Genomic DNA, 23,639 nt, shown 5'->3' with positions numbered 1-23,639 from the left:
GTACCTCCTTCCTGATATTTGAGGGGTCATAACTGTTCCTGTACCTGGTGCTGTGGGTCCTGTGGCTCCTGTACCTCCTTCCTGATGGTTGAGGGGTAATAATTTTCCTGAATCTGGTGGTGTGTGTCCTGAGGCTCCTATACCTCCTTCCCAATAGTTGAGGGGTAATAACTGTTCCTGAACCTGGTGGTGTGAGTCCTGACGCTCCTGTGCCTCCTTCCTGATGTTTGAGGGGTAATAACTGTTCCTGAAGCTGGTGGTGTGGCTCCTGAGGCTCCTGTACCTCCTTCCTTATCTTTGAGGGGTAATAACTGTTCCTGAACCTGGTTGTATGGTCCCTAGGCTCCTGTACCTCCTTCCTTATCTTTGAGGGGTAATAACTGTTCCTGAACCTGATGGTGTGAATCCTGAGTCACCTGTACCTCCTTCCTGATGGTTGAGGGCTAATAACTGTTCCTGAACCAGGTGGTGTGAATCCTGAGACTCCTGTGCCTCCTTTCTGATGTTTCAGGGGTAATAACTGTTCCTGAAACTGGTGGTGTGAGTCCTGAGGCTCCTGTACCTCCTTCCTGATGTTAAAGGATAATTACTGTTCCTGAACCTGATGGTGTGAATCCTGAGGCTCCTGTACCTCCTTCCTGATGTTTGAGGGGTAATAACTGTTCGTCAACCTGGTGGTGTGGGCCCTGTGGCTCCTGTACCTCCTTCCTGATGATAGAGGGGTAATAATTATTCCTGAATCCGGTGGTGTGGGTCCTGAGGCTTCTGTACCTCCTTCCCAATAGTTGGGGGGTAATAGCAGTTATTCAACCTAGTGGTCTGAGTCCTGAGGCTCTGTACCTCCTACCTGATGTTTGAGGGATAATAACTGTTCCTGAAGCTGATGGTGTGGGTCCTGAGGCTCCTGTTCCTCCTTCCTGATGTTTGGGGGTAATATCTGTCCCTAAGCCTGGTGGTGTGAGTCCTGAAGCTCCTGCACCTCCTTCCTGATGGTTGAGGGATAACAACTATTCCTGAACCTGATGGTGTGAATCCTGAGACTCCTGTGCCTCCTTTCTGATGTTTCAGGGGTAATAACTGTTCATGAACCTGGTGGTGTGGGTCCTGAGGCTCCTGTACCTCCTTCCTGATGTTTGAGGATAATAACTGTTCCTGAAACTGGTGGTGTGAGTCCTGAGGCTCCTGTACCTCCTTCCTGATGTTTCAGGATAATAACTGTTCCTGAACCTGATGGTGTGAACCCTGAGACACCTGTACCTCCTTACAAATGGTTGAGGGGTAATAACTGTTCGTCAACCAGGTGGTGTGGGCCCTGTGGCTCCTGTACCTCCTTCCTGATGTTTGAGGGGTAATAACTGTTCATGAACATGGTGGTGTGAGTCTTGAGGTTTCTGTACCTCCTTTCTGATGTTTGAGGGGTAATAACTGTTCATGAACATGGTGGTGTGTGTCCTGAGGCTGCTGTACCTCCTTTATGAAGGTTGAGGGGTAATAACTGTTCCTGAACCTGGCAGCGTGGGTCCTGAGTCTCCTGTATCTCCTTCCTGATGTTTGAGGGGCAATAACTGTATCTGAACCTGACAGCGTGGGTCCTGAGGCTCCTGTATCTACTTTCTGATGCTTGAGGGGTAATAACTGTTCCTGAACCTGGTGGTGTGAGTCCTGAGGCTCCTGTACCTCCTTCCTGATCTTTGAGGATAATAACTGTTCCTCAACCTGGCTGTGTGAATCCTGAGGCTCCTGTACCTCCTTCCTGATGGTTGAGGGATAATAACTGTTCCTGAACCTGATGGTGTGGGTCCTGAGGCTCCTGTTCCTCCTTCCTGATGTTTAGGGGTAATATCTGTCCCTAAACCTGGTGGTGTGCGTCCTGAAGCTCCTGCACCTCCTTCCTGATGGTTCATGGATAATAACTATTCCTGAACCTTTTGGTGTGAATCCTGAGACGCCTGTGCCTCCTTTCTGATGTTTCAGGGGTAATAACTGTTCATGAACCTGGTGGTGTGCGTCCTGAGGCTCCTGTATCTCCTTTCTGATGGTTGAGGGGTAATAACTGTTCCTCAACCTGTTGGTGTGGTTCCTGAGGCTCCTGTACCTCCTTCCTGATGTTTGAGGGGTAATAACAGTTCCTGAACCTGATGTTGTGAGTCTTGAGGTTTCTGTACCTCCTTTCTGATGTTTGAGGGGTAATAACTGTTCAAGAACATGGTGGTGTGGGTCCTGAGGCTGCTGTACCTCCTTTCTGAAGGTTGAGGGTTAATAACTGTTCCTGAACCTGGCAGCGTGGGTCCTGAGGCTCCTGTATCTCCTTCCTGATATTTGAGGGGCACTAACTGTATCTGAACCTGACAGCGTGGGTCCTGAGGCTCCTGTATCTCCTTTCTGATGCTTGAGGGGTAATAACTGTTCCTGAACCTGGTGGTGTGAGTCCTGAGGCTCCTGTACCTCCTTCTTGATCTTTGAGGGGTAATAACTGTTCCTCAACCTGATGGTGTGAACCCTGAGACCCCTGTACCTCCTTACCAATGGTTGAGGGGTAATAACTGTTCATGAACCTTGTGGTGTGGGTTATGAGGCTCCTGTATCTCCTATCTGGTGGTTGAGGGGTTATAACTGTTCCTGAACCTGGTGGTGTGAGTCCTGAGGCTCCTTTGCCTCCTTCCTGATGTTTGAGGGGTAATAACTGTTCCTGAACCTGGTCGTGCGAGCCCTGAGGCTCCTGCACCACCTTACTGATGGTTGAGGGGTCATAGCTGTTCCTGAAACTGGTGGTGTGGCTCCTGAGGCTCCTGTACCTCCTTCATGATGGATGGGGGGTAATTACTGTTCCTGAACCTGGTTGTATGAGTCTCGAGGCTCCTGTGCCTCCTTCCTTATTTTTGAGGGGTAATAACTGTTCCTGAACCTGATGGTGTGAATCCTGAGACTCCTGTAACTCCTTCCTGATGGTTGAGGGGTAATAACTGTTCCTCAACCTAGTGGTGTGAGTCCTGAGGCTCCTGTATCTCCTTTCTGATGTTTGGGGCATAATAACTGTTCCTCAAACTAGAGGTGTGAGTCCTGAGGCTCCTCTACCTCCTTCCTGATGGTTGAGGGATAATAACTGTTCCTGAACCTGATGGTGTGGGTCCTGAGGCTCCTGTTCCTCCTTCCTGATGTTTAGGGGTAATATCTGTCCCTAAACCTGGTGGTGTGCGTCCTGAAGCTCCTGCACCTCCTTCCTGATGGTTCATGGATAATAACTATTCCTGAACCTTTTGGTGTGAATCCTGAGACGCCTGTGCCTCCTTTCTGATGTTTCAGGGGTAATAACTGTTCATGAACCTGGTGGTGTGCGTCCTGAGGCTCCTGTATCTCCTTTCTGATGGTTGAGGGGTAATAACTGTTCCTCAACCTGTTGGTGTGGTTCCTGAGGCTCCTGTACCTCCTTCCTGATGTTTGATGGGTAATAACAGTTCCTGAACCTGATGTTGTGAGTCTTGAGGTTTCTGTACCTCCTTTCTGATGTTTGAGGGGTAATAACTGTTCAAGAACATGGTGGTGTGGGTCCTGAGGCTGCTGTACCTCCTTTCTGAAGGTTGAGGGGTAATAACTGTTCCTCAACCTAGTGGTGTGAGTCCTGAGGCTCCTGTATCTCCTTTCTGATGTTTGGGGCATAATAACTGTTCCACAAACTAGAGGTGTGAGTCCTGAGGCTCCTCTACCTCCTTCCTGATATTTGAGGGGTAGTGACTGTTTCTGAACCTGGTGCTGTGGGTCCTGATGCTCCTGTGCCTCCTTCCTGATGTTTGAGGGATAATAACTGTTCCTGAACCTGGTGGTGTGAGTCCTGCGGCTCCTGCACCTCCTTCCTGATGGCTGAGGGGTAATAATTATTCCTGAATCTGGTGGTGTTGGTCCTGAGGATCCTGAACCTCCTTCCCAATAATTGAGGGGTAACAGCTGTTCCTAAACCTAGTGGTCTGAGTCGTGAGGCTACTGTACCTCCTTCCTGATTTTGAGGGGTAATAACTGTTCCTGAAACTGATGGTGTGAGTCTTGAGGTTTCTGTACCTTCTTTCTGATGTTTGAGGGGTAATAACTGTTCATGAACCTGGTGGTGTGGGTCCTGAGGCTCCTGTATCTCCTTTCTGATGGTTGAGGGGCAATAACTGTTCCTGAACCTGATGGCGTGAATCCTGAGACTCCTGTAACTCCTTTCTGAGGGTTGAGGGGTAATAACTGTTCCTGAACCTGATGGTGTGAATCCTGAGACTCCTGTACCTCCATTCTATGTTTCAGGGGTAATAACTGTTCGTGAACCTGGTGGTGTGGGTCCTGAGGCTCCTGTATCTCTTTTCTGATGGTTGAGGGGCAATAACTGTTCCTGAACCTGGTGGTGTGGGTCCTGAGGCTCCTGTATCTTCTTTCTCATATTTCAGGGGTAATAATTGTTCCTGAACCTGGTGGTGTGAGTCCTGAGGCTCCTGCACCTTCTTCCTGATGGTTGAGTGGTCATAACTGTCCTTGAACCTGGTGGTATGGGTCCTGAGGCTCCTGTACCTCCTTCCTTGTCTTTGAGGTGTAATAACTGTTCCTGAACCTAATGGTGTGAATCCTGAGACTCCGGTACCTACTTACCAATGGTTGAGGGGTAGTAACTCTTCTTCAACCTGGTGGTGTGGGCCCTGTGTCTCCTGTACCTCCTTCCTGATATTTGAGGGGTCATAACTGTTCCTGTACCTGGTGCTGTGGGTCCTGTGGCTCCTGTACCTCCTTCCTGATGGTTGAGGGGTAATAATTTTCCTGAATCTGGTGGTGTGTGTCCTGAGGCTCCTATACCTCCTTCCCAATAGTTGAGGGGTAATAACTGTTCCTGAACCTGGTGGTGTGAGTCCTGACGCTCCTGTGCCTCCTTCCTGATGTTTGAGGGGTAATAACTGTTCCTGAAGCTGGTGGTGTGGCTCCTGAGGCTCCTGTACCTCCTTCCTTATCTTTGAGGGGTAATAACTGTTCCTGAACCTGGTTGTATGGTCCCTAGGCTCCTGTACCTCCTTCCTTATCTTTGAGGGGTAATAACTGTTCCTGAACCTGATGGTGTGAATCCTGAGTCACCTGTACCTCCTTCCTGATGGTTGAGGGCTAATAACTGTTCCTGAACCAGGTGGTGTGAATCCTGAGACTCCTGTACCTCCTTCCTGATGTTTGAGGCATAATAACTTTCCCTCATACTAGTGGTGTGAGTCCTGAGACTCCTGTACCTCCTTCCTGATGGTTGAGGGGTAATAACTGTCCCTGAACCTGGTGGTGTGAGTCCTGAGGCTCCTGTACCTCCTTCCTAATATTTGAGGGGTAGTGACTGTTTCTGAACCTGGTGGTGTGGTTCCTGAGGTTCCTGTACCTCCTTCCTGATGTTTGAGGATAATAACTGTTCCTGAACCTGTCTGTGTGAATCCTGAGGCTCCTGTACCTCCTTCCTGAATGTTGAGGGGTAATAAATGTCCCTGAACCTGGTGGTGTGAGTCCTGAGGCTCCAGTACCTCCTTCCTGATTTTTGAGGCTAATAACTATTCCTGAACCTGGTGGTGTGAGTCCTGAGTTTCCTGTAACTCCTTCCTGATTTTTGAGGAAAATAACTGTTCCTGAACCTGGTGATGTGGGTCCTGAGGCTCCTGTAACTCCTTCCTGATTTTTGAGGATAATAATTGTTCCTCAACCTGGTGGTATGCGTCCTGAGGCTCCTGTACCTCCTTCCTGATGGTTGAAGGGTCAAACTGTCCTTGAACCTGGTGGTATGTGTCCTCATGTTCTTGTACCTCCTTCCTTATCTTTGAGGGGTAATAACTGTTCCTGAACCTGGTGTTGTGAGTCCTGAGGCTCCTGCACCTCCTTCCTGATATTTGAGGGGTCATAACTGTTCCTGAACCTGGTGGTGTGAGTCCTGAGGCTCCTGTACCTCCTTCCTGATGGTTGAGGGGTAATAGCTGCCCCTGACCCTGGTGGTGTGAGTCCTTAGGCTCCTGTACCTCCTTCCTGATATTTGAGGGGCAATAACTGTTTTGGAACCTGGCAGCGTGTGTCCTGAGGCTCCTGTATCTCCTTTCTGATGTTTGAGGGGTAATAACTGTTCCTGAACCTGGTGGTGTTGGTCCTGAGGCTCCTGTATCTCCTTTCTGATAGTTGAGGAGTAATAACTGTTCCTGAACCAGTGAGTGTGAGGTCTGAGGCTCCTGTACCTCTTTCCTGATGATTGAGGGGTAATAACTGTCCCTGTACCTGGTGCTGTGGGGCCTGATGCTCCTGTACCTCCTTCCTGATGTTTGAGGGGTAATAACTGTTCCTGAACCTGGTGGTGTGAGTCCTGAGGCTCCTGTACCTCCTTCCTGATGGTTGAGTGGTCATAACTGTCCTTGAACCTGGTGGTATGGGTCCTGAGGCTACTGTACTTCCTTCCTTATCTTTGAGGTGTAATAACTGTTCCTGAACTTGATCGTGCGAATCCTGAGACTCCTGTACCTCCTTACCAATGGTTGAGAGGTAATAACTCTTCCTCAACCTGGTGGTGTGGGCCCTGTGGCTCCTGTACCTCCTTCCTGATCTTTGAGGGGCAATAACTTTTTCTGAACCTGGCAGCGTGGGTCCTGAGGCTCCTGTATCTCCTTTCTGATGCTTGAGGGGTAATAACTGTTCCTGAACCTGGTGGTGTGAGTCCTGAGGCTCCTGTACCTCCTTCCTGATGTTTGAGGATAATAACTGTTCCTGAAACTGGTGGTGTGGGCCCTGTGGCTCCTGTACCTCCTTCCGGATGGTTGAGGGGTAATAACTGTTCCTGAACCTGATGGTGTGAGTCTTGAGGTTTCTGTACCTCCTTTCTGATGTTTGAGGGGTAATAACTGTTCATGAACCTGGTGGTGTGGGTCCTGAGGCTCCTGTATCTCTTTTATGATGGATGGGGGGTAATAACTGTTCCTGAACCTGGTGTTGTGAGTCCTGAGGCTCCTGTGCCTCCTTCCTTATCTTTGAGGGATAATAACTGTTCCTCAACCTGATGGTGTGAGTCCTGAGGTTCCTGTACCTCCTTCCTGATGGTTGAGGGGTAATAACTGTTCCTCAAACTAGTTGTGTGAGTCCTGAGGCTCCTGTGCCTCCTTTCTGATGTTTGAGGGGTAATAACTATTCCTGAACCTGGTAGTGCGAGCCTTGAGGCTCCTGTTCCTCCTTCCTGATGTTTGGGGGTAATATCTGTCCCTAAACCTGGTGGTGTGAGTCCTGAAGCTCCTGCACCTCCTTCCTGATGGTTGAGGGATAATAACTATTCCTGAACCTGATGGTGTGAGTCCTGAGGCTCCTGTGCCTCCTTTCTGATGTTTCAGGGGTAATAACTGTTCCTCAGACTAGTGGTGTGAGTCCTGAGGCTCCTGTATCTCCTATCTGATGGTTGAGGGGTAATAACTGTTCCTGAACCTGGTGGTGTGAGTCCTGAGGCTCCTGTACCTCCTTCCTGATGTTTGAGGGGTAATAACTGTTCCTGAACCTGGTGGTGTGAGTCCTGAGGCTCCTGTACCTCCTTCCTGATGTTTGAGGGGTAATAACTGTTCCTGAACCTGGTGGTGTGAGTCCTGAGGCTCCTGTACCTCCTTCCTGATGTTTGAGGCCTAATAACTGTTCCTGAACCTGGTGGTGTGGGTCCTGAGGCTCCTGTACCTCCTTCCTGATGTTTGAGGCGTAATAACTGTTCCTGAACCTGGTGGTGTGAGTCCTGAGGCTCCTGTACCTCCTTCCTGATGTTTGAGGGGTAATAACTGTTCCTGAACCTGGTGGTGTGAGTCCTGAGGCTCCTGTACCTCCTTCCTGATGTTTGAGGCGTAATAACTGTTCCTGAACCTGATGGTGTGAGTCTTGAGGTTTCTGTACCTCCTTTCTGATGTTTGAGGGGTAATAACTGTTCATGAACCTGGTGGTGTGGGTCCTGAGGCTCCTGTATCTCTTTTATGATGGATGGGGGGTAATAACTGTTCCTGAACCTGGTGTTGTGAGTCCTGAGGCTCCTGTGCCTCCTTCCTTATCTTTGAGGGGTAATAACTGTTCCTCAACCTGATGGTGTGAGTCCTGAGGTTCCTGTACCTCCTTCCTGATGGTTGAGGGGTAATAACTGTTCCTCAAACTAGTTGTGTGAGTCCTGAGGCTCCTGTGCCTCCTTTCTGATGGTTGAGGGGTAATAACTATTCCTGAACCTGGTGGTGCGAGCCTTGAGGCTCCTGTACCTCCTTCCTGATGTTTGAGGGGTAATAACTGTTCCTGAACCTGGTGGTGTGAGTCCTGAGGCTCCTGTACCTCCTTCCTGATGTTTGAGGGGTAATAACTGTTCCTGAACCTGGTGTTGCGAGCCCTGAGGCTCCTAAACCTTCTAACCGATGGCAGCAGCGAGAAAAGGGCACGGCCTGGGTGGTGAGCATGTTTGATGATGTATTGCTGCTTTTCTACCGCAACGTTTCACGTCGACTTGCTGAAGAGTTGGGGGTGGGGGGCGGGATTTACCTGTGACGTACTGGGCCGACTCCACGACCATTTGTAAGATGTCCGGCACGAATGCGTTGCTGTTCCCCTCCCGGGCCGTGACGCAGCCAGTCAGCCCTCAAAGAAGACCGTTAATAGTTTTGATGTCCGGAGGAGTTTTGGGGTCGAAGTGCACAGCTCTCTGACGTGTCAGGGAGGCAGGACAGAAGCTTCCTTTCATGAGTCTGAATTTCAAAACGTGTTCCTTAACGGGGAGAAAATCCAGACAGCCGAGGTGCCAGGGGGACGTGGGACGTCCCGGTGCAGGATTCCCGGGAGGTTAACTTGCGGGTTGGGTCAGTGGTGAGGAAGGGCAAGAGCGAAGTTGCCATTCACTCAGGGAGGACTAAAATATCGAGGCAAGGGTGTGATGCTGAAACTTCACCAGTCTCTGGTCACAGAGCACCTGGAGTACTGTAAGCAGTTTTGGGCCCCTCATCTAAGAAAGCCTGTGCTGGTATCGGAAAGGGTCAGGAGAATGATCCCCGGAATGAAAGGGTTAACGTGTGCGATGCTTTTGATGGCCCTGAAGAACGAGAGGGGAATTTGTTGAAAACTATCAAATATATTATACATTTTCTATATTAATCTGTAGATTTACTTAGCTCCGTTTGTACTCTCTCTCTTTCTCACATTCACGACAACAACTTCACACCCCTGTCACTGACCTGCTCAGTCACTGTCAGAGCGAGGGAGAGACAGAGAGACAGAGAGAGAGAGAAGGAGAGACAGGCCAGAGGGAGTGCGACAAGAGTCAGTGAGAGAGAGAGGGTCAGTGAGAGAGAGAGAGAGATCAGTGAGAGAGAGGTCACTGATAGAGAGGGTCAGGGAGAGAGAGAGCAACAGAGAGAGAGAGAGAAGGAGAGACAGGCCAGAGGGAGTGCGACAAGAGTCAGTGAGAGAGAGAGAGGGTCAGTGAGAGAGAGAGAGATCAGTGAGAGAGAGGTCACTGATAGAGAGGGTCAGGGAGAGACAGAGAGAGAGAGAGAAGGAGAGACAGGCCAGAGGGAGTGCGACGAGAGTCAGTGAGAGAGAGAGGGGTCAGTGAGAGAGAGAGAGATCTGTGAGAGAGAGGTCACTGATAGAGAGAGTCAGGGAGAGAGAGAGAGAGAGACAGAGAGAGAGAGAGAAGGACAGACAGGCCAGAGGGAGTGCGACAAGAGTCAGTGAGAGAGAGAGGGTCAGTGAGAGAGAGAGAGATCAGTGAGAGAGAGGTCACTGATAGAGAGGGTCAGGGAGAGAGAGAGCGACAGAGAGAGAGAGAGAAGGAGAGACAGGCCAGAGGGAGTGCGACAAGAGTCAGTGAGAGAGAGAGAGGGTCAGTGAGAGAGAGAGGGTCAGTGAGAGAGAGGTCACTGATAGAGAGAGTCAGGGAGAGAGAGAGAGACAGAGAGAGAGAGAGAAGGAGAGACAGGCCAGAGGGAGTGCGACAAGAGTCAGTGAGAGAGAGAGGGTCAGTGAGAGAGAGGTCACTGATAGAGAGGGTCAGGGAGAGACAGAGCGACAGAGAGAGAGAGAGAAGGAGAGACAGGCCAGAGGGAGTGCGACAAGAGTCAGTGAGAGAGAGAGGGGTCAGTGAGAGAGAGAGAGATCAGTGAGAGAGAGGTCACTGATCGAGAGGGTCAGGGAGAGAGAGAGCGACAGAGAGAGAGAGAGAAGGAGAGACAGGCCAGAGGGAGTGCGACAAGAGTCAGTGAGAGAGAGAGAGGGTCAGTGAGAGAGAGAGGGTCAGTGAGAGAGAGGTCACTGATAGAGAGAGTCAGGGAGAGACAGAGAGACAGAGAGAGAGAGACAAGGACAGACAGGCCAGAGGGAGTGCGACAAGAGTCAGTGAGAGAGAGAGGGTCAGTGAGAGAGAGAGAGATCAGTGAGAGAGAGGTCACTGATAGAGAGGGTCAGGGAGAGACAGAGAGAGAGAGAGAGAAGGAGAGACAGGCCAGAGGGAGTGCGACGAGAGTCAGTGAGAGAGAGAGGGTCAGTGAGAGAGAGAGAGATCAGTGAGAGAGAGGTCACTGATAGAGAGAGTCAGGGAGAGAGAGAGAGAGAGACAGAGAGAGAGAGAGAAGGACAGACAGGCCAGAGGGAGTGCGACAAGAGTCAGTGAGAGAGAGAGAGAGATCAGTGAGAGAGAGGTCATTGATAGAGAGGGTCAGGGAGAGAGAGAGCGACAGAGAGAGAGAGAGAAGGAGAGACAGGCCAGAGGGACTGCGACAAGAGTCAGTGAGAGAGAGAGGGGTCAGTGAGAGAGAGAGATCAGTGAGAGAGAGGTCACTGATCGAGAGGGTCAGGGAGAGAGAGAGCGACAGAGAGAGAGAGAGAAGGAGAGACAGGCCAGAGGGAGTGCGACAAGAGTCAGTGAGAGAGAGAGAGGGTCAGTGAGAGAGAGAGGGTCAGTGAGAGAGAGGTCACTGATAGAGAGAGTCAGGGAGAGACAGAGAGAGAGAGAGAATGAGAGACAGGCCAGAGGGAGTGCGACAAGAGTCAGTGAGAGAGAGAGAGGGTCAGTGAGAGAGAGAGAGATCAGTGAGAGAGAGGTCACTGATAGAGAGAGTCAGGGAGAGAGAGAGAGAGAGACAGAGAGAGAGAGAGAAGGACAGACAGGCCAGAGGGAGTGCGACAAGAGTCAGTGAGAGAGAGAGAGAGATCAGTGAGAGAGAGGTCACTGATAGAGATGGTCAGGGAGAGAGAGAGCGACAGAGAGAGAGAGAGAAGGAGAGACAGGCCAGAGGGACTGCGACAAGAGTCAGTGAGAGAGAGAGGGGTCAGTGAGAGAGAGAGAGATCAGTGAGAGAGAGGTCACTGATCGAGAGGGTCAGGGAGAGAGAGAGCGACAGAGAGAGAGAGAGAAGGAGAGACAGGCCAGAGGGAGTGCGACAAGAGTCAGTGAGAGAGAGAGAGGGTCAGTGAGAGAGAGAGGGTCAGTGAGAGAGAGGTCACTGATAGAGAGAGTCAGGGAGAGACAGAGAGAGAGAGAGAAGGAGAGACAGGCCAGAGGGAGTGCGACGAGAGTCAGTGAGAGAGAGAGGGTCAGTGAGAGAGAGAGGGTCAGTGAGAGAGAGGTCACTGATAGAGAGAGTCAGGGAGAGAGAGAGAGACAGAGAGAGAGAGACAAGGACAGACAGGCCAGAGGGAGTGCGACAAGAGTCAGTGAGAGAGAGAGGGTCAGTGAGAGAGAGAGAGATCAGTGAGAGAGAGGTCACTGATAGAGAGGGTCAGGGAGAGACAGAGAGAGAGAGAGAAGGAGAGACAGGCCAGAGGGAGTGCGACGAGAGTCAGTGAGAGAGAGAGGGTCAGTGAGAGAGAGAGAGATCTGTGAGAGAGAGGTCACTGATAGAGGGTCAGGGAGAGAGAGAGCGACAGAGAGAGAGAGAAGGAGAGACAGGCCAGAGGGAGTGCGACAAGAGTCAGTGAGAGAGAGAGAGGGTCAGAGAGAGAGAGAGAGATCAGTGAGAGAGAGGTCACTGATAGAGAGAGTCAGGGAGAGAGAGAGAGAGAGTCAGAGAGAGAGAGAGAAGGACAGACAGGCCAGAGGGAGTGCGACAAGAGTCAGTGAGAGAGAGAGGGTCAGTGAGAGAGAGGTCACTGATAGAGAGGGTCAGGATAGAGACAGAGAGACAGAGAGAGAGAGAAGGAGAGACAGGCCAGAGGGAGTGCGACGAGAGTCAGTGAGAGAGAGAGGGTCAGTGAGAGAGAGAGAGATCTGTGAGAGAGAGGTCACTGATAGAGGGTCAGGGAGAGACAGAGAGAGAGAGAAGGAGAGACAGGCCAGAGGGAGTGCGACAAGAGTCAGTGAGAGAGAGAGGGTCAGTGAGAGAGAGGTCACTGATAGAGAGAGTCAGGGAGAGAGAGAGCGACAGAGAGAGAGAGAGAAGGAGAGACAGGCCAGAGGGAGTGCGACAAGATTCAGTGAGAGAGAGAGAGGGTCAGTGAGAGAGAGAGAGATCAGTGAGAGAGAGGTCACTGACAGAGAGGGTCAGGGAGAGAGAGAGAGAGGGAAAGATAGTGAGAGAGAGGTCAGAGATAGAGGGTCAGTGAGAGAGAGAGGGTCAGTGAGAGAGAAAGAGAGAGGGTCAGTGAGAGAGAGAGGGTCAATGAGAGAGAGGGGTGTCAGAGAAAGAGAGAAAGGGGGTCACAGAGACAGAGGGAGAGAGGGTCAGAGCGAGAGAGAGAAGGTGTTAGAGACAGAGCGGTTCAGAGAGAGGGGGGATCAGAGAGATGGGGTCAAAAAGATGGGGTCAGAGTCAGGGGAGGTCAAAGACAGGGGGTCAGAGAGGGAGAGAGGGAGAGGAACGTCAGAGAGAGGGGTGTTCAGAGAGGGGTGCTGTCGGGGGGAGGGGTCACAGAGACGGTGGTCCAGGGAGAGAGGGGGTTCAGGCAGAGGGGGTCAGAGAACTAAGGGGTGAGGGACAGAGAGCTAGTGAGACAGCAAGTCAGAGAGAGAGAGAGACAGTATGTGTGTGTGTGTGTGTGTGTATGTGTGTGAGTGTGTGTGTGGTGTGTGTGTGTGGGTATGTGTGTGTGTGGAGTGTGTGTATGCGGATGTGTGTGTGTGAGAGAGTATGTGAGTGTGTGTGTGAGTGTGTGTGGGCGGGAGTGTGTGCGGTGTGTGTGTGTGTGTGGGTGTGTGTGTGTGAGGGTGTGAGAGTGTGTGTGAGGGTGTGAGTGTGTGTGTGAGTGTGTGTGTGTGTGTGTGGGCGGGCTTGTGTGTGTGTGTGTGCGTGCTGTGTGTGGAAGGTGTGTGTGAGTGTGTGTGTGTGTGCGTGGAGTGTGTGTATGTGTGTGTGTGAGTGTGTGTGTGTGTGTGTGTGGGTGGGCGTGTGTTTGTTTGGGTGTGTGTGTGGGGCGGTTGTGTGTGTGTGTGCCTGTGTGTTTGTGAGTGTGTGTGTGTGTGTGTGTGTGTGTGTGTGTGGGTGGGCGTGTGTGTGTTTGGGTGTGTGTGTGTCTGTGTGTGAGTATGTGTGTGGGGTGTGTCTGTGAGTATGTGGGTGTGTGTGTGGGAGGTTATGTGAGGGGGTGTGTGAGTGTGTGTGTGTGTGTGTTGGTGTGTGTGTGGGGGGGTGGGGGGTGGTGTGTGTGTGTGTGTGAGAGAGAGAGAGAGAGATGTGTCGATCAGGGAGAGCGGGAGGGGATTCTCAGTGAGAGGGAGAGGCTTACCCTCACAGATCCCCGGATAGCAAAGTTTTACGAAGTTTTATGAAGTTTTACAGGACCAAAGCAGGCAAACGGGACCAGCTCGGCAAGGACCGGTTGAGCGGAACCGACTTATTTCCTGGTCTCTGCCCCCTCGGCCTAAGGAGATTTTGAGGCGCCCCGCCCTCTGCCACCCGACAGGAGAACCTCGGCATTCGGCCCGGTGTTGTCGTTTCGTCGGCGGGGCGGCCGTCTTTCCCCGGGTTACTGAAACTGCGGGTGTGTTTACCAGTGCGGGTGTGGCTTCCAGGCGAGTGTTGTGTTGACAGTTCACACGCTCGCCCGGCTTGTGAGTCATCGGTTTAGGGGGCAGAGTCGCCAGCAGGACTCGAGTACCCGGGCTGAAATCTTCACCCAACGCATCTTCCGCACGGCGAATGCGAGGTGAGGGGGAGAGAGCGGGTCGCCGAATGTGGGGGCGGGTGGGGGGGGGGAGTAGAGGGAGGGAGGGAGAGAGAGAGAGACAGGGGCACACACCCAGCGAGCGGTAGAGCAATAGAGTGAGACAGAGTAAAAGAGACACACAGCAGGAGAGAGACACAGGCAGAAGAAACACACAGGGAGAGAGGGGAGAGTGGGTAGCGGAGAGAGTATCGGTGAGAGAGAGTGTCAGTGTGTGAGCGAGAGTCAGTCAGAGAGAGATTCGGGTTGGTGAGAGAGAAAGACACACACACACACACACACAGTGAGAGAGAAGGATTGGTGAGAAAAACACACACACAGTGTGAGAGAGAGACATAGGGGTTGACAAGAGAGAGACGCACAGTGAGAGAGCGACACACACACACGGTGAGAGACAGATAGGGGTTGACGAGAGAGGGACACACACAGTGAGTCAGAGAGAGAGACACACACACAGTGGGAGAGAGAGATGGGGTCAGTGAAAGAGAGACAGACACACACAGTGAGAGACAGAGACACACACAGTGAGAGAGAGATAGGGGTTGACGAGAGAGGGACACACAGTGAGAGAGACATGGGGTGACGAGAGAGGGACACACAGTGAGAGAGAGATAGGGGTGACGAGAGAGGGACACACAGTGTGAGAGAGAGATAGGGGTTGACGAGAGAGGGACACACAGTGAGAGAGACATAGGGGTGACGAGAGAGGGACACACAGTGTGAGAGAGAGATAGGGGTTGTGGAGAGAGGGACACAGTGTGAGAGAGAGATAGGGGTTGACGAGAGAGGGACACACAGTGTGAGAGAGAGATAGGGGTTGACGAGAGAGGGACACACAGTGAGAGAGAGATAGGGGTTGACGAGAGAGGGACACACAGTGAGAGAGAGATAGGGGTTGTGGAGAGAGGGACACACAGTGTGAGAGAGAGATAGGGGTTGACGAGAGAGGGACACACAGTGTGAGAGAGAGATAGGGGTTGACGAGAGAGGGACACACAGTGAGAGAGAGATAGGGGTTGACGAGAGAGGGACACACAGTGAGAGAGAGATAGGGGTTGACGAGAGAGGGACACACAGTGAGAGAGAGATAGGGGTTGACGAGAGAGGGACACACAGTGAGAGAGACATGGGGTTGACGAGAGAGGGACACAGTGAGAGAGAGATAGGGGTTGACGAGAGAGGGACACACAGTGAGAGAGAGATAGGGGTTGACGAGAGAGGGACACACAGTGAGAGAGACATGGGGTTGACGAGAGAGGGACACACAGTGAGAGAGAGATAGGGGTTGACGAGAGAGGGACACACAGTGAGAGAGAGATGGGGTCAGTGAGAGAGGGACACACAGTGAGAGAGATAGGGGTTGGTGAGAGGAACTGAGAGAGAGGGAAAGAGAGAGAGAGAGATGTGGTTGGTGAGAGAGGGACACAGTGTGAGAGAGAGCAAGAGACCCAGAAAAAAGACAGAGAAAGATGGTTGGGGGGTGAGACCGTGACAAAGAGACAAAGATCGAGAGAGAGACAGGAAGAATGTCAGAGAGAGAGAGAGAGAAAGACAGAGGCAGAGAGGGAGAAAAAGATACACACACACTCACAACACAGTGATAAAAAGAGCCACATTGAGTGACAGGGAGAAAGGGAGTGGGACACAAACAGAGAGAGAAAATGAGAGAGGGTCAGAAAGAGGGAAAAAAGATAGTCAAAAAGAGAAGAGGGACAAAGAGGGAGAGTTAATATGAACAACAGGAATTCTGCAGATGCTGGAAATTCAAGCAACACACATCAAAGTTGCTGGTGAACGCAGCAGGCCAAGCAGCATCTATAGGAAGAGGCGCAGTCGACGTTTCAGGCTGAGACCCTTCGTCAGGACGGACGAAGGGTCTCGGCCTGAAACGTCGACTGCGCCTCTTCCTATAGATGCTGCTTGGCCTGCTGCGTTCACCAGAGTTAATATGATATCGTAGCAAGAGGGAAAGAGTGAGTAAACGGTAGATCAGTTAACTATAGCAACAAGTACTGAAGTTACTTTTTCATAACATCCCTACAGATGACTTCAACAGAAGATTGAAAGGGAGAGAGACAGAGAGATACAGAGAAAGAGAGAGGGAGCCTGAGTGTTTGTGTGAGATTAGGGTGAGAGAGAGACGGGGGGGGGAGGGGCGTGTCAGTTGGGGGAGAGAGTGAGAGAGAGAGAGAGGGTTAATGTGAAACAGACACACACACACAGAGACAGGGGGAGGGGAGAAAGGAAGAAGGAACAGGAAATAGAGAAGGGGAGGGGAAAGGGAGAAGTGGTAGGGGGAGGGGAAGGGGAAGTAGAAGAGGAGGGGGAAGGGGGAGTGGGAAGGGGAAGGGAGAAAAGGAGGGGGAGGGGGAAGGAAGGGGAAGGGGAAGGGAGGGGAGGGGAAGGGGGAACGGGGTAGACGGAGGTAGCGGGAGGGGGAAGGGGAAGGGGAGGGGTGGGGAGAGGGAGGGGAGGGAGGGAGGAGGGGAGGGGGAGGGGAGGGAGGGGCAGGGATGGGGAAGGGAGGGGGAGGGGAGGGGAAAGGAAGAGGAGGGGAAGGGGGAAGACGGAGAGGAGCGGGAGGGGGAAGGGGAAGAGAAGGGGAGGGGGAGGGGGTGGGGAGAGGGAGGGGGAAGGGAGGGGAGGGGGAGGGGGAGGGGAGGGGGAAGGGAGGGAGGGAAAGGGAGAAGAAGTGGAGAAGGGATAGGAGGGAGAAGGAGGGGAGGAGGAGGGAGAAAAGAGGGGGAAAGGGAAGAAAGGAGGGGAGAAGGAGAGTGGAAAGAGGAGGAAGGAGGGAGGGAGGGGTTGAGGTGGGGCGGAGAGAGTGTTGATTGGTGTGGTGTGGTGTGGTGTGGTGTGGGAGAACTGCCCACGGGTCTGTCTATCCGAGCAAACGGAGAGGCCATTGGTGTTTTGCAGAAGCCACATCCTGAGACAGTCGCAGAGAGCCCTGCTCAGGAAAACCTCCCCACCGCCCCCAACCTCTCCCCACCACACTAACACGCACATACCCAAACCGACCCAACCCAGATTCAAGATGTCTTAACGTCATTTCCAGCGCACAAGTGTAAAGGAGAACGGCGGTAATTGTTACTCCGGGTCAGATGCAGAAGAAAATAAAATAGGGAAGGCAATAGGTTTTGTTTTAAAAATACATAAAGTAGTTTAGCTCGTCAGCTGCACGGTTTGGCTGTATGTCCACGGGCACATATGAACGCCGGGCAAAAGACTGTGCAGGAAGTGACTCTGACAGGAAACGACAGCAAAGCAGTATACACACACACACACACACAAACCAAGCGCCACAGACACGCAACCAACAGACACACACACACACACACACAAACCAAGCGCCACAGACACGCAACCAACAGACACACACACACACACACACACACACACACACACAAACCCCGTGGTTAAGAAGGCATACGATGTATTGGCCTTCATCAGTCGTGGAATTCAGTTTAGGAGCCAAGAGGTAATGTTGCAGCTATATAGCACCCTGGTCAGACTCCACTTGGAGTACTGTGCTCAGTTCTGGTCTCCTCACTACAGGAAGAACATGGAAATCATAGAAAGGGTGCAGAGGAGATTTACAAGGATGTTGCTTGGATTGGGGAAGCGTGCCTTATGAGAATAGGTTGAGTGAACTCGGTCTTTTCTCCTTGGAGTGACGGAGGATGAGAGGTGAACTGATATAACTGTACAAGATGATGAGAGGCATTGATCGTGTGGATAGTCAGAGGGATGAAATGGTTGCCATAAGAGGACACAGGTTTAAGGTGCTGGGGAGTAGGTACAGAGGAGATGTCAGGGGTAAGTTTTTTTACTCAGAGAGTGGTGAGTGAGTGGAACGGTGGTGGAGGCGGATACGATAGGGTCTTTTGGATAGGTATATGGAGCTGAGAAAAATAGAGGGCTATGGGTAAGCCTGGTAATTTCTAAGGTAGGGACATGTTCGGCCCAACTTTCTGGGCTGAAGGGCCTGTATTGTGCTGTAGGTTTTCTATGGTTCTATGTTACATACACACACTCACACTCACAGTTAAACCATAAGAAAGAGGAGCAGAATTCTGTATCAAGTCTGCTCCGCCGTCTCATCATGGTTGATCCAATCTTCCCTCTCAGCCCCGACCTCCTGCCCTGATCTCTTCTTGCCCTAACCGATCAAGAATCTATCGACCCCTGCCTCAAATACGTACCCAATGACTTGGCCTCCACAGCTGCCAGTGGAAAAGAATTCCACAGATTCGCCACCCTCTGACGAAAGAAATTCCTCCTCATTTCCATTCTAAAAGTATGCCCCTCTATTCTGAGGCTGTGTCCTCTGGTCTTGGACTCTCCCTGCCACAGGAAACATCCTCTCCACATCCACTCTGTCCAGGCCTTTCAGCTTACGATAGGTTTCAGTGAGGTCACCCCCCATTCTTCTGAATTCTGGTGAATACAGGCCCAGGGCCATCAAACACTCTTCATATGACAAGCTCAATCCTGGAATCATTTTCGTGAACCTCCTCTGAACCCTCTCCAGTTTCAGCACCTCCTTTCGCTGATAAGGGGCCCAAAACTGCTCTCAATACTTCAAGTGAGGCCTCACCAGTGCTTTAAAAATGCTCCACTTAACATTTTTGCTTTTATATTCTAGTCCTCTTGAAATGAACGCCTCCATCTCATTTGCCTTTCTCGTCACAGACTCAGCCTGCAAATTAATCTTTAGGGAAATCCTGCACAAGGACTCCCAAGTCAGTTTGCGCCTCAGATTTTTGTACTTTCCTCCATTTAGAAAAATAGTCAAGCCTTTCATTTCTTCGACCAAATTTTATGACCGTACACTTCCCAACACTGTAATCCATCAGCCACTTCTTTGCCTATTCTCCTGAAGTCCTTCTGTAGCCCCTCTCCTTCCTCAAAACTACCTGCCCCTCCACCTTTCTTTGTATTGTCAGCAAACTTGCCCACGAAGCCATCAATTCCAGCATCCAAGTCATTGGTATATAACGTAAAAAAAGAATGAGTCCCAACACAGACCCCTGTGGAACATCACTGCAAACAGAAAAGCTCCCATTATTTCCGCTGAGGGCATGAACATTGACTTCTCTAACTTCCGTTAATACCCCACCTTCCCCTCGTACCCCATCCGTTATTTATTTATATACACACATTCTTTTTCTCTCTCTCCTTTTTCTCCCTCTGTCCCTCTCAAGGTCCCACACAGGAGATTAGTGTGCAAACTTAAAGCACACGGTATTGGGGGTAAGGTATTGATGTGGATAGAGAATTGGTTAGCAGACAGTAAGTAAAGAGTGGGAATAAACGGGACCTTTTCAGAATGGCAGGCGGTGACTAGTGGGGTACCGCAAGGCTCAGTGCTGGGACCCCAGTTGTTTACAATATATATTAATGACTTGGATGAGGGAATTAAATGCAGCAACTCCAAGTTTGCGGATGACACGAAGCTGGGTGGCAGTGTTAGCAGTGAGGAGGATGCTAAGAGGATGCAGGGTGACTTGGATAGGTTGGGTGAGTGGGCAAATTCATGGCAGATGCAATTTAATGTGGATAAATGTGAGGTTATCCACTTTGGTGGCAAAAACAGGAAAACAGATTATTATCTGAATGGTGGCCGATTAGGAAAAGGGGAGGTGCAACGAGACCTGGGTGTCATTATACACCAGTCATTGAAAGTGGGCACGCAGGTACAGCAGGCGGTGAAAAAGGCGAATGGTATGCTGGCATTTATAGCGAGAGGATTCGAGTGCAGGAGCAGGGAGGTATTACTGCAGTTGTACAAGGCCTTGGTGAGACCACACCTGGAGTATTGTGTGCAGTTTTGGTCCCCTAATCTGAGGAAAGACATTCTTGCCATAGAGGGAGTACAAAGAAGGTTCACCAGATTGATTCTTGGGATGGCAGGACTTTCATATGATGAAAGTCTGAATCAACTAGTCTTATACTCGTTGGAATTTAGAAGATTGAGGGGGGATCTGATTGAAACGTATAAGATCCTAAAGGGATTGGACAGGCTAGATGCAGGAAGATTGTTCCCGATGTTGGGGAAGTCCAGAACGAGGGGTCACAGTTTAAGGATAAAGGGGAAGCCTTTTAGGACCAAGATGAGGAAAAACTTCTTCACACAGAGAGTGGTGAATTTGTGGAATTCTCTGCTACAGGAAACAGTTGAGGCCAGTTCATTGGCTATATTTAAGAGGGAGTTAGATATGGCCCTTGTGGCAAGGGGGATCAGGGGGTATGGAAGGAAGGCTGCTACAGGGTTCTGAGTTGGATGATCAGCCATGATCATACTGAATGGCGGTGCAGGCTTGAAGGGCCGAATGGCCTACTCCTGCACCTATTTTCTATGTTTCTATGTTTCTACCCCTTGCCCATCCTCTGGGTTTCCCACCCACCTTTCTTTCTCCCTAGGCCTCCTGTCCCATGATCCTCTCATATCCCCTTTGCCAATCACCTGTCCAGCTCTTGGCTCCATCCCTCCCCCTCCTGTCTTCTCCTATCATTTTGGATCTCCCCCTCCCCCTCCCCCTTTCAAATCTCTTACTAACTCTTCTTTCAGTTAGTCCTGACGAAGGGTCTCGGCCTGAAACGTCGACTGCACCTCTTCCTAGAGATGCTGCCTGGCCTGCTGCGTTCACCAGCAACTTCGATGTGTGTTGCTTGAATTTCCAGCATCTGCAGAACTCCTCGTGTTTGAGCTCCCGTTATTCCCACTCTTTGCCTCCTGCCAAATAGCGGCTGCTTTATTCATGCCAGTATCTTTCCTGAGATACTTGTTAAACAACCTCATGTGTGGCAGCTTGTCAAAGGCCTTCCGAAAATCCAAGTACACACCATCCACCCATTCGCATGTGCCTACCCTGCTTGTTACTTCTTCAAAGAATTCCAGCAGATTTGTCAGGCAAGATTTTCCATTCAGAAAAACGTGTGGACTTTCGCTATCGCATCACGTGTCTCCAAGTACGCTGAGACCACATCCTTCTCAACGGGTGTTACAGTAGATAAGGAAGGCCACCCTTTGGAAGGGGCAGCTAAGAGGGAGAGTCTCACCCTGGAACGTGGATCAATGGTTCCAAACTTCAATGGTTTAAAATTTCAATTGAATAGCAGAGAACACTTACCTTAAATTCCTAATCTCCACAGTCATCCTCCAACCAGAAGAAACGCCCCCCCCCCACCAAAGAATGAATGAAAGAAAAACGTTAGAACCCCCAAAGCCCGCGGCCCTGTCCCTATCCACAGTCCAGCGAGTGGGTTACAAACTGGGATCTGATCCAGGGGTTCAGGGGTTTATATATAGAATAACAGATCCCCGGGATTGGGTTACAAGCTGGGATCTGATCCAGGGGTTCAGGGGGTTTATATATAGAATAACAGATCCCCGGGAGTGGGTTACAAGCTGGGATCTGACCCAGGGGTTCAGTGGGTTTATATAGAATAACAGATCCCCAGGAGTGGGTTACAGACTGGGATCTGATCCAGGGGTTCAGGGAGTTTATATATAGAATAACAGATCCCCGGGAGTGGGTTACAGGCTGGGATCTGATCCAGGGGTTCAGGGGTTTATATATAGAATAACAGATCCCCGGGAGTGGGTTACAGGCTGGGATCTGATCCAGGGGTTCAGGGGGTTTATATATAGACTAACAGATCCCCGGGAGTGGGTTACAAGCTGGGATATGATCCAGGGGTTCAGGGGGTTTATATATAGAATAACAGATCCCTGGGAGGGGGTTACAGACTGGGATCTGATCCAGGGGTTCAGGGGGGTAACTATAGAATAACAGATCCCTGGGAGTGGGTTACAGGCTGGGACATGATCCAGGGGTTCAGGGGTTTATGTATAGAATAACCGAACCCCGGGAGTGGGTTACAGGCTTGGATATGATCCAGTGGTTCAGGGGGTTTATATATATAATAACAGATCCACGGGAGTGGGTTACAGGCTGGGATCTGATCCAGGGGTTTAGGGGTTTATATATAGAGTAACACATCCCCGTGAGTGGGTTACACGCTGGGATCTGACCCAGGAGTTCAGGGGGTTTATATATAGAATAACAGATTCCCGGGAGTGGGTTACAGACTGGCATCTGATCCAGGGGTTCAGGGGGTTCATATAGAGAATAACAGATCAGTGGAAGTGGGTTACAGTCTGGGATCTGATCCAGGGTTTCAGGGAGATAATATAGAGAATAACAGATCCCTGGGACGGGGTTACAGACTGGGCTCTGATCCAGGGGTTTAGGGGGGTTAAATATAGAATAACAGATCTCTGGGAGTGGGTTACAGGCTAGTATCTGACCGACGGGTTCAGGGAGTTCATATAGAGAATAACAGATCCGTGGAAGTGGGTTGCAGTCTGGGATCTGATCCAGGGGTTCAGGGAGATAATATAGAGAATAACAGATCCCTGGGACGGAGTTACAAACTGGGATCTGATCCAGGGGTTCAGGGGTTTATATATGGAATAAAGAGATCCCCGGGAGTGGGTTACAGGCTGGGATCTGATCCAGGGGTTCAGGGGCTTTATATACAGAATAACAAATCCCCAGGAGTCAGTTACAAGCTGGGATATTATCCAGTGGTTCAGGGGGTTGATATATAGAATAACAGATCCCCGGGAGTGGGTTACATTCTGGGATCTCATCCAGGGGGTCAGAGGGATCATATATTGAATAACAGATCACCAGGAGTGGGTTACAGGCTGGGATCTGATCCAGGGGTTCAGGGGTTTATATACAGAATAACAGATCCCCAGTAGTGCGTTACAGGCTGGGATCTGATCCAGGGGTTCTTGGGGTTTATATATAGAATAACAGATCCCCGGGAGTGGGTCACAGGCTGGGATCTGACCCAGGGGTTCAGGGGGTTTATATATAGAATAACAGACCCCCGGGAGTGGGTTACAGGCTGGGATCTGATCCAGGGGTTCAGGGGGTTTATATATAGAACAGATCCCCGGTAGTGGGTTACAGGCTGGGATCTGATCCAGGGGTTCAGGGGGTTTATATATAGAATAACAGATCCCCGGGGGTGGGTTACAGGCTGCGATCTGATCCAGCGGTTCAGGGGGTTTATATATAGAATAACAGATCCCCGGGAGTGGGCTACAAGCTGGGATATGATCCAGGGGTGCAGGGGGTTTATATATAAAGTAACAGATCCCCGGTAGTGGGTTACAGGCTGGGATCTGATCCAGGGGTTTAGGGGTTTATATATAGAGTAACAAATCCCTGTGAGTGGTTTACAGGATGGGATCTGACCCAGGGGTTCAGGGGGTTTATATATAGACTAACAGATACCCGGGAGTGGATTACAAGCTAGGATATGATCCAGGGGTTCTGGGGGTTTATGTATAGAATAACAGATCCCCGGGAGTGGGTTACAAGCTGAGATATGATCAGGGGTTCCGGGAGTTTATATATAGAATAACAGATCACCAGGAGTCGGTTACAGACTGGGAACTGATCCAGGGATTCATGGGGTTCATATGTAGA

The 23,639-nt window shown here is 50.8% G+C and overlaps 1 protein-coding gene across 1 annotated transcript in view; it reads left to right on the top strand.

Annotated features, from left to right (window-relative positions):
• The first annotated feature begins 13,936 nt into the window (after window positions 1–13,936).
• LOC134339961 (AMP deaminase 1-like) overlaps window positions 13,937–23,639 on the top strand; it is a 122,282-nt gene continuing 112,579 nt past the window's right edge. The window contains exon 1 of the mRNA XM_063036775.1: window positions 13,937–14,109. The gene's annotated coding sequence lies outside the window, so the exon portion shown is untranslated. The remainder of the gene's footprint in view (window positions 14,110–23,639) is intronic.

This window comes from Mobula hypostoma, chromosome 31, assembly GCF_963921235.1.
Source record: "Mobula hypostoma chromosome 31, sMobHyp1.1, whole genome shotgun sequence".
Taxonomy (NCBI): Eukaryota; Metazoa; Chordata; class Chondrichthyes; order Myliobatiformes; family Myliobatidae; genus Mobula; species Mobula hypostoma.
The sequence above is the reverse complement of the archived record's forward strand: the minus strand, read 5'-3'. Positions and strand labels throughout refer to the sequence as shown.